General features: G+C 45.6%; 1 protein-coding gene across 5 annotated transcripts in view; it reads right to left on the minus strand.

Moving 5' to 3' along the window:
• Window positions 1-11,254, minus strand: part of AUTS2 (activator of transcription and developmental regulator AUTS2) — a 1,115,781-nt gene that overhangs the window by 165,934 nt on the left and 938,593 nt on the right. The gene's annotated exons all lie outside the window — the stretch shown is intronic.

Below are 11,254 nucleotides of genomic sequence, written 5' to 3' on the forward strand. Positions count from 1 at the left end.
ACTAGGGCTGGAATGGCACTCCATAATATCAGGGGCATTGGGTCTTCCTACATACACTGATGTTTCTGCCTTTACTGCCTTCCATTCCCAAAACCACGTCATGGCCCATGACGATGGCTGCGGCCCCAACCGTTATGTCCACATTCCAGATGGGCGTGCTCCTAGCCCTTTAAGGACACTCTCTACAAGCAGCGCTTCACTAATTCATTAATACCAGAACTTAATTAGCCAGAACTTAGCTCTAGGGCAGCACCTTGCTGCAAGGGAGGCCATGAAGGGTAGTCTTTATTCTACTTACTTGGCCTATTTGTCCAATTAAAAATCAATAGTTTTATTAAGGAGGAGGAAGGGGAGAATGCATATTAGAAGGCAACTAGCATCGTTTGCCACACTTACTTTCCCACTAAGCAATGTACCAGGAAACTGTCTAGTTATCATGGAGACCTATACCAGAGTTCCCCAAGCCCACACACAACCTGTGGTGTGGAGCAGGGATGCTCTAAGATACTTCTTCCTTTCGTCAGGGTATCCCATCTGGGGCTGCTTCTTGATGACCTTTAATTTTCACAAGGAGGGGTCCTCTCTGAAAGAGTTATCCCACAAAGGAACTAGAAAACGAAGTGTGTTCTTCTAGAAAAGACAGCATAGACTCAGAGAATCATTTCCACACCACGGGAAGCAGCATTTTAAAACCTCCCAGATGGGGCTTCCCTGGTGGCGCAGTGGTTGAGAATCTGCCTGCCAATGCAGGGGACACAGGTTCAAGTCCTGGTCTGGGAGGATCCCACATGCCGCGGAGCAACTAGGCCCGTGAGCCACAATTGCTGAGCCTGCGCGTCTGGAGCCTGTGCTCCGCAACAAGAGAGGCCGCGATAGTGAGAGGCCCGCGCACCGCGATGAAGAGTGGCCCCCACTTGCCGCAACTGGAGAAAGCCCTTGCACAGAAACAAAGACCCAACACAGCCATAAATAAATAAATAAATAAATAAATAATTAAAAACAAAACAAAACAAAACAAAACAAAACCTCCCAGATAAAATAACAGGACACTAGATTTTGTCTGTCAAATTGTCACAGAATAACTAACGAAACAGAAAGAGCTCAGAGTTGGCAAGGGTTTGATGAGCTAGGCATCCTCGAAAGCTATGCTGGGGACACAAGTGTGCTTACTCAAGTCTTCAGGGAAAGTCATGTTATGTAACTATTCATAAAAATAAGGGTTTTTCTATATAGAGAATGGATAAACAACAAGGTCCTACTGTACAGCACAGAGAACTATATTCTATATCCTATGATAAACCATAATGAAAAGAATTATTTTAAAAAAGAATGTATAAAAAAGGTTTTTCATTTCTTAGCATAACACACTGACCACCAACATTTCACGTGTGGAGTTTCTTCCTGGAAGTGATCAGCTAACTTTAAGTGAACACAGACAGCAGAAGGCCTCCTGCAAATTTATTTCTAGAATGCATAAGCAACTCTCCTTTAGATATTTCCTCCCCCCACCCCAAATATAAATATCTGGTGAAGGAATTAACAGATCTTGTAAAAGAACAATTGTATACATCTTCACATACGCTTGATACCATGTGTCAAGTTCACCTCCATCTCTCTGGTGGGGTAGTATGCCACTGCTGCGTCCAGACTGCAGTAGAGGCCAAGAGGAGACGGCCTGGGGACTGCACAGCACCAAGGAAGCCTGGTGACTGTGCTCGTGGGTGACAATCATCCAACATTCACCATTTCCAGGGCTTCATCTCCCACAGTGCCCCAGACTCTTCCTTTCACACCATGTCTACCTTGATCTGTCCTGCGTCTTGTCTAGACTTGGCTTTTCCAACACCTGGCAGCTCACTGCGTTCTACCTCACTGCTCCATATCTTCCACACCAGACAACTCCACCAGGTTTGTTTCCCCCACAGGCTTTCTGTCAATGGATTTTGCCCAAAGGACTCAACTGATCACACATGCCAACCCAGAGAAATACATATTTTTAAAAGACAGCATGCCCGACAGCATTGAAGATTCGATGACTACACTCCTGGTCTTCTGGCAGGTGGCAAATGCCATGCAGCTCCTAAGGGACTCTAATCCCAGGAACTCCCTCTGCCTCCCAGCAGAGGGCTGAGGGCAGCACTTCCTTGCTTTAAGAAGGCTTCTCTGGTGGCGCAGTGGTTAAGAATCCGCCTGCCAATGCAGGGGACACGGGTTCGAACCCTGGTCTGGGAAGATCCCACATGCCGCGGAGCAACTAAGCCTGTGCACCACGACTACTGAGCCTGCGATCTAGAGCCCGCGAGCCACAACTACTGAAGCCCGCGCCCCTAGAGCCCGTGCACCCAACAAGGGAAGCCATCCCAATGAGAAGCCTGCATACCACAACGAAGAGAAAGCCCGCATGCAGCAACGAAGACCCAACGCAGCCAAAAATAAAATAAAATTAATTAATTAAAAAAAAAAAAAAGGAGGCCAACGACAGATGGGCCCCTACACCTCACCAAGAATGACAAGTATACGTGTATCAATATGAGGATACATCAATGACAAACTGCCCAACAAAGATTATGAAGGTAGCTGAAGATTCCAAAAAGCTTATGTACCTCGCACTAAGTAACAGAAGCTTCGTGAGGGCAGAGACGGGGTCTATTTTCTTCACCGGGCCCTAACACGTTGCCTGCACGTAGAAGGCGCTCAGTAAAGGTTTGCTGATTGAATGCATGAATGAAACTTCAAAGCTAAGAACCAAGTATGTCACAAACATGATTACTCACAGGCTACAAGAATAATTTGTCTTTTAAGAATCAGAGATGACGGGAGTGGCAGGGACTCTCCTAAATCCTAAATCTAGTTAATCCCACAGGCTTCAAGTAGAACCCGACCTTGACAGCTGTCAGATCTAGATGGGACTCACTTCTAAAGATCTGGAGGTGGTATAATTACCTCTTCTGGTAATCTTATCCAGCGCCCAAGAAGCTTTTATGAGAAAGCTGACCTCAGACAAACTCTAATTTTCTAGTATCTACTAGAAATGTTCCAGATATGGTATATGAGGTAAATTTCAGAGAATCTCTTTATGAGAGAAAAGAAAAATGAAAGGAGGAAGGAAGAAGGGAGGGAGGGAGGGAGGGAGGAAAGAGAGAGAAAGAAGGAAAAAGAAACAAGAATGAGCTGCTCTTCCTAGCGCCTGGTGCCAGGAGCATCGGGAAGTGAATACGACTTGATTGGTCGTGTTGTCAGACATCTTTTCCGTGTAAGACGTCTATTCTGGTACCTGTTGGCTTACTCGGCCTGTGAACATCAATTCCACACTATCCCAGTTCTCAGGTCATTATTTCAAGTCATCTCATTTAGCAGTAGGTGGTGAGCCACTGTCGAACGCCAAGAACAGGCAACGACTTCCCAGTATGTCCAAGGGATGTAAGATTGAACACAGTGCAAGGGCAAATGCTGTTTTGTGGTGTTTCAAAATGGATATGTCACCGTCTGTAAGTTGAGCCTTAGTGAAAAATGGAAAGTGTTCTGCTGAATTCCTCACATGCTTTGAAAATGAAGACTCATAGAGCAGGAGGGGCCCTTACAAGACATCATCTGGACCATCTGCCCGCTTGATAGAACTGCCCCAAAACATCACCAAAAAAAGCTTACAGGTACACAAAGCAGGAGCTCCGTCAGCGTCCCAGTCACGAGTCCACACCTGGTGGCACCCGCACGTTGCTCTGGTCCAACCCCAGCCTGTCTCCGGCCTGGGGCATAGCATGAAACTGGACAGAGAGATAGTCACAATATATTTTATCCTGTACAAGTATAAGAAGGTAAGTGATAAATGTCATTCTGTTGGGGACACACCATCTAAAATGACCCCAAGAGGTTCAACCAATAATTACATACTTATTGGTTTGTAAGGGTTTCGGTGAGTTCTAGGAAACACACCTTCACCATCTAACAGTAACTTCCTATCGCGTGGCAGGTACATTTGAAACCACTGTGCCAGGAGGCCCAGGTTCAAACCTGGACAAAATAACCTTGCCAAGCTTTCATGTCATCATGTAGGCCTGTCCCGCAGGGTTATTGCGCTAAAGCACCTGCCTACTAGTCCTCGATAAATATTAAATATTACTATCTCTGCTTCAGAGGCACCGGGGGAGGGCCGGGGACCATTAAGTGCATATTTCTTCATTAAGAGAAGAAAGCAGCCATTTAACTATTGGCAAAATCATCTCCCTAACAATAAAATGTTTTATCTCTTGCTCCTTTCTTTTTCTTTTACTGGCAGGCGAACTCACATTTGCAGGTTCTTCCTAGAGGACCAGGGCCTTATCTATGTGTTATCTGGAAGGCACTGGTAGAGATTACTGAATAATTTTTCACAATGACAGTGGTTTTGTTCTCTGAAGCACCTGCCCCCAAACCAGTGACTTGGCATTTCTAAGACTGGGGAAGAGGGTGCAGGAGGGCACGTCACAGGGGCCAAGCACCCAACCTCAGAGATGCTGCACGAGCCTTCACTGGGGCCATTTTCTAGACTGAAGCCTTTCCCCTGGTGTGTGAATTGGCTGACCAGCCTCTTCAAAGGTGTGGCTCTGTCCAGAGCTTAATCAATCAGGATAATCAACCAAAGGTGACTGGGTGTGTGGCACATAGACACTGGGAAGAATACAGGTGAAGACATTTTCACTGCAAAACTCTTACAGTTTTATATTAAGGAATTTGCAGATCTCATCTCTCCTGCCTGCCTGGCATTAAAAAAAAGGAAAGAAAATGGGAAAATGGGGTGAAATGCCACTTTTGCCCATCCTTCTACTCTAATCCGTGTCTATGATCCCAAAGAGCTTTTACACTTTCTGTTCTTCAAAAACAAAAGAAACAGAAAAAGGAAAGTGTGTAGAAATATTCTATACAGATATAACTAGCTTTAAAGAAATAAGTATGTAAAATTTCTGATTGACAGATGAATGCTTAGAGGAAGAATAATCAGTTTCATGACACAGGTCTTTGCTTTATCAGAGGATTCGCTTTTTCTGAGCACACATCCTTTGTGAATTTAAACTAGGGCACAGACGACTCAAACTTGCATGTCATGTGACTTTTTGTGGATACATCCTTTTCTAAAACAAGGCACATTTGATATCGTATATTAACGCATATATGTGGGATCCAGAAAAATGGTACAGATGAACCGGTTTGCAAGGCAGAAATAGAGACACAGATGTAGAGAACAAATGTATGGACACCAAGGGGGGAAAGCGGGGCGGGGGATGAATTGGGAGATTGGGATTGACATATATACACAAATATGTATAAAATAGGTAACGAATAAGAACCTGCTGTATTAAAAAAAAATAAAATTCAAAAAAAAAAGTAAAACAAGGCGCATTTGAGAGGGCTCAGCTGGGGACAAATGACAGAAAGTTGTGATGCCACATGTGGGCTACCCAGTACACAAACATCCTGACCCACACGGAACTCCCAGTGCCAGGGTTCTGTGTTGACTGAGTTCAAGAAGCAGTGACTCTAATTACTACCCAGCCACCGAAGGGCTCCTGGGAAAAACTGAGAACTGAAGTGCATTCAGGAAATATCCTAATGCTCTAACCTCTCTGCATACTTTTGAAACACCTTCTTCCATGAGACCAAGGGTGACCTCAAGAGTGTTTGTAACATATTACTACACACACACAGTGCCAACACCAAACAAACATGAATGCATGGTGTCGTGACACCCTGATCCTCCTGGGAGAGGATCCACTTGTAGAACAAGAACCAAACATCCCATCGTTAATCCTTAGCAAGCTGTAAAGTAAAGCTCTCAGATAAGAACATTGGGCTAGGCGTCCGATGGACCAGGGGTCAAGTCCTGGTCATGCCATCATCTAATCTGTGACACCAACCAAGTCATGACTTAGAGCTTGAATTTCCTCCCCTGCAAGTCTGAGCGGGCACTCTGTAAGTTAGACGGCCTGGCACAAGTGTAACGCCGCTGGGCTTGTCATCATAGGTGCAGAGGCCCTTGCATGACCAAGGTTTTGCTTTAAGCACCTCTGCTCTGAAATCCTCTTGTTCCAATATTCCATATTCAAGCGATGGTGCAAGGGTAAAGAGAAACTGCCTGGAAGCCCTGAGGACTCGCCTTGTCGTCTCAGGTGCCCTGAGAGAGGCACCTGCCCTGGGGGGTTGGGAGCCACCTGGCACTGCCACCACGGGATCTGCTAATGGGGAATCAGAGGCTATTCAGGGACACCTGCAAACTTTTTAACTACCTGTGACCTAGAGTGAATCACACTCTCCACGCACTCAGAGTATCATAAACACCTTTACAACCACTGATAAACAGTGGAGGCAAGTGCTCTTTTTCCAGATGAGGAAACAGAAGAATCACTTCATCTTTCTAGGGCCAGGAGGGAGCACACTTTTGAAAGAAATCCCGGGCTTCTTCCTTTTTTTTTTTTTTTTTTTTTTGAAAGAGGTGACAAGCCGTTTACTTTTTATTTATTTATTTATTTATTTAGGCCAAATCGCAGCAGGTGGGACCTTAGTTCCCCAATCAGGGATCGAACCTATGTCCTCTGCAGTGGAAGCATGGAGTCCTAACCATTGGACTGCCAGGGAATTCCCAGAAATCCCGGGCTTCTGAGTTCCCCTCTTACAGGGATGGGTAACCCATAAAACAAGAGTGTGCGGGGAAGGCCCACTGAGGACTTCCTTTCTCCTCTCTGCTTTCCTTGTCCTCTCAACACTTCCTGTCTTCCAAGCAGCTTCTGACCTCCACAAAACCTTTCCACAACCCTAACTCACTCTATCCCAGCCACCCATGCAACGTCCCGTCCTTCTGTAACATGAATTGTAACACAATGTGAATCTCTCTAGGTGGGCCCTTGACAGTGGGCTCTCTTGTCCTCTTCTTTCACTGTCCCACGTCTACTGGGAACTTTCCCCTGGTTAAAGCGCACATCCTAGGCTTCCTTTTATAAATCCTAAAGCAACTGCCCAGGTCTAGATGCACAGCAGACATCCTGAGGGATTCCTCAAGGACTAAAAGTCTCTCCTACAAAGGATCTGGATAGAGATATCTCCAAAGCAGATATAAACAGAGCCAACAGGCACATGAAAAGATGCTCAACATCATTAGTCACTAGGAAATGCAAATTAAAACCACCGTGAGACACCACTTCACACCCACTAGGAAGGCCATAATAAAAAGACAGACAATAACAAATGTTGGAGAGGTTATGGAGAAATTGGGACTCTGATGAATGCAAAGTGGTAAAGCCACTCTGGAAAACAGACAGGAAGTTCCTCAAAAAGTTAAACATAGATTTACCATAACAACCCAGCAATTCTACTCCTAGGTATTTGCTGATACTAAAGAGAATTGAAAAATATGTCCACACAAAAACTTGTACCTGAATGTTCATAGTAGCATTACTCATAAGAGCCAAAAAAAATGGAGATAGTACAAATGTTTGTCAACTGATAAACAAAATGTGGTATATCCATACAATGCAACGTCATTTATCTATTTAAGAAGACGAAGTACTGATTCATGCTACAACCTGAACGGACCTCGAAGACGTTATGCTAAGTGAAAGAAAACAGACACGAAAGGTCACATATTGTATGGTTCCACTTCTATGAAATGTCCAGAACAGGCACTTCCACAGAGACAGAAAATAGATTAGTGGCTACCAGACTTGGGAGAGGGGTGTGGAGAGCCAGTGCTAATGGGTAGGGGGTTTCATTTTGGGGTTATGAGACTGTTCTGGAATTAGAGGTGATGGTCATACAACCTTTTGAATACACCAGAAATTACTGACCTGTACACTTTGAAATGGGGGAATTTTATTATTGAGATAGAATGTGAATCTTCTCTCACTAGAGCTGCTATTAAAAAACAAAACAAAACAGGCTGCCTTAGAAGGGTGGTTCTCAAACTTGAGCGTGCAGCTGTGCCTGGAGAACTGGCTTAAATGCAGGGTGCTGGGCGCCACCGCTACGGCTTCTGCTCCCACAGGCCCGGGGTGGGGTTCCGGGATCCGCACCTCTAACCCGCCCCCCGTGCTGAAGGTCCTGGTGGTCTGAGAAGCCCCAGCCTAGAGCAGTGCTTCTCCCAACTCCAGGTGCGTGGTGGGCACTGGCCGATGAAGGACTTGCTGCCCAGCTGCTAGGAGTGCTGCCAGCGGGGCGTATAGAGACCGGGCCAGCGCTGCCCAACCTGGGACAACTCTGAAGGCCGATCCTGCTCCGGAGCCTCCCACGTGGTCAGGGAAGCCTGACCCTGGGCCTAAACCACAGCTCGACCTCTCCCTCCACCCACCATTCCCGCCCTGCCGCGTCCCTCCCACCGGTGCTAATCCTTAGGGCACTCCTGCGTAAATATCCTGCCTGTTAAACGCCAGTCTGCGTCACGGGAGAAGGCAACCTGTCAAAACGCGTACAGATCACCTGGGGATCTTGTTAACATGCAGATTCTGATCTGAAAAATCAGGGGGCAGATGTGAGGCTCAGCATTTCTGACAAGCTCCCTAGGAGATGCCAATGCCAGGGCCTATGTGACCTCGGAGCACTCTTCTGATGCCACAACGGGAAGACTATGAGCCAGCAGGTCGGGTGTTACCTGGAAAAGCACATGTCACTTTAGAGGTAACAAAAAGACATCGACGTTACCCTGCCCTTGATATCCAGGCCAAGGAACTGCGTTACACGTGAGTGCGTTTCAACAATGCCTTTCAGGTACTTCCAGTAGCTAATCCCCTTGGACTGGGGCCCAGACCAACAGGAGCGTTACTTTCTTCTACGCGCTATTGTTATACTATGGCTGGGAGGCATCGCTTGGGCAGAAGTTAGTAATCTGCATTGTGCCACCAGCAGACAAGCGGTGACTGATACCCACGACATGGCCTATCCAGGGAACCCAAGACTGAGTGGGAAGGAGGATGAAAAAAATGCGGAAACAGGGCTTGTGACTGCCATCTTTCCCAGTGCTTCTGCCCTCAGACTAACAATGTATTCTAAGAGCCTACAGGCCAGTTTGTGTCCTGTTTCTAAGTTGGATCATTTCATTAAGAGTTTGGAATCTGCTCCTGACTTGCCGGGAGCTCCATAACCTATCTCTCAGTTTTTCTATCAGTTCAGGCTGATTTTAGATAAATGTAGAGGTGACAGATTATAGAAAGAAGAAAGGGAATCTGGAACCAAATCTTAAAGATGTTATCATGGAAGGAAACTTTCATCGCACCCAACACCCACTAGTCAGAACGAGAATGCCGGGGGTTGGCTAAGCCAGGGCAGCATTTCGGAGAGAATGGCCATCCTTGACTCTCTTTCTTACATCATGGAGCTTTTTTAACAGTTAACAGGCAGGTGTGTGAAGGAACTGTGAGAGCTTAGGAAAAAAAGGGACATTAGGAAGTTGTGATCTTTAGTAATGACCCCTTATGAAAAGTTAGGAAACATGGCAATATGTCATCCTTGACTGTTACAAGTCTCAAATTTCCATCCGTGTTGTGTGTTCAAGAATCTGTCTGTTGTACAGGAGTGTGCTGTGTCTTGGAGGAGAACATAAGAAAGGAGCAGCAAGCCAATAAAATAAGCCTGCATGAAGAGGCCATGGTTCTGGTAGAATAGGTGCAGGTATTTTTGACAGTTTTGTTAGACTTTCATGGCAGTAATGACAAAACAGGGCTGGGGGACAAAGGAAAAACCAGAGGAGATAAGTCCTTAAGATTCTGGACAGTAACACCAGTACAGCCTCATGTCACTTCCCCACTCTGTCCCCAGGCACCTACAATGCACCTGGAAGGCCTGAGGCCGGGAGATGCACACACAGCAAACATCCTTCCAAACCCGCTTTCTCTTGTTAACAGCAGGGAATTATGGATAAGTTCCCAAAGGCCTTGCAAACTTTAAAACCCATGCAGCATTAAAGATGCACTGCTCCATCCCTGCCATTTGCTGTCTCTTCTGGAGCGAAATACACGTTTCATGGCGCTCCCTGAGCCCACTCGTGATATGGGAGCTCTCTGGAGAAGGTAGTCCCTGCTCATCCTGTTGAAAAATCTAGACCTTATGCAAGCAAGAAGCAGCAGCCAAGGTATAAATAAATATTATTATTTGACGTGCTGATTATTTCCCAGTACACTCGAAACCTAGTGATTTCCAAATCTGCTGGAGCTTCTTACAGAAATAAACACATTCATCGCAATGCAGGGTTAAAAGGATTCCGAGAAACCTACACCAAAAACAAAAAACAAAACAAAACAAACAAAAAAAAACCAACAAGAAAATTATCCTCTGAGAAGGGATTTCTCTCCAGTTTCACTGCTTCCCACGAGGGGAACAATTTCATGAGAACATAATAATAAAGGAAACAATACACCACCAAAGAGGAAAATCACATCTTTATAATTACAGATTAGTGTTCAAACAAATTCCACACCTACACACTCGCTCTGCTTTGAGGCTGCGTGACTTCAGTGGGGCTTGCCAGCCCCTTCAGCTATCAACAATTACGGCTGAACAGTGCAATCACGAGATTTTTGATACAGAAACCCCAGACAGCAGAATACCCTCAAATGACCCTCTCATTTCATTCTTGGGGAATGTGGAAAACACAGTTCCAGAAAGCACGGATGGGGGCTAATCCCACTGCGGGGGAGCGCTGAGCTTTGCTGTCTTTGGAACAGCCGATGCCAGTGTCAGAGATGAGCTAATAATTTCTAAGCCACACGGATTTATATCAGACAGGAATTAGCAGCTGAAAGAAAGTCCTGCTTGGTCCAAGCTGACACATGCCTTTATTAGGACTTCATTTAAGTTCCCATTACTTGAGCAAGGCACCCACGTTTATTTCAATGCATCGGTTACTTATCCATTAAATGGGTTTCTTACCCATCACACTGGTTATTTAATTCCTACCCCATGGCTCCCCCAAGAAATAAAAAGTGCACTGTAATTATATAAACTCTTAATTAAACTGAAGAATTCAGTGTTGCCATTACCCGTCAGTAATTCCACTCAATTAGGACAATAGACTTCCATTTATTACTGAACTCCTAATTGCTACTCATTTTCCTGGTTAGTGATTGCCAATCCTATCAGACAATGTGCTTAAAGAAAATTCTGCCATGAAATGATATTTCTCCCCATCAGAGGAAAGGTGGAATCAGAGAGCCCTTACGTGGTCAGGAGTGGGGTCCTCTTCTCCAGCCCGAGGCGCCTCCAGGCTGGGGATTTTAAAAGCGGATGCTCCCTGGGG

Source organism: Balaenoptera borealis, assembly GCF_965194805.1.
Source record: "Balaenoptera borealis genome assembly, chromosome: 16".
NCBI lineage: Eukaryota > Metazoa > Chordata > Mammalia > Artiodactyla > Balaenopteridae > Balaenoptera > Balaenoptera borealis.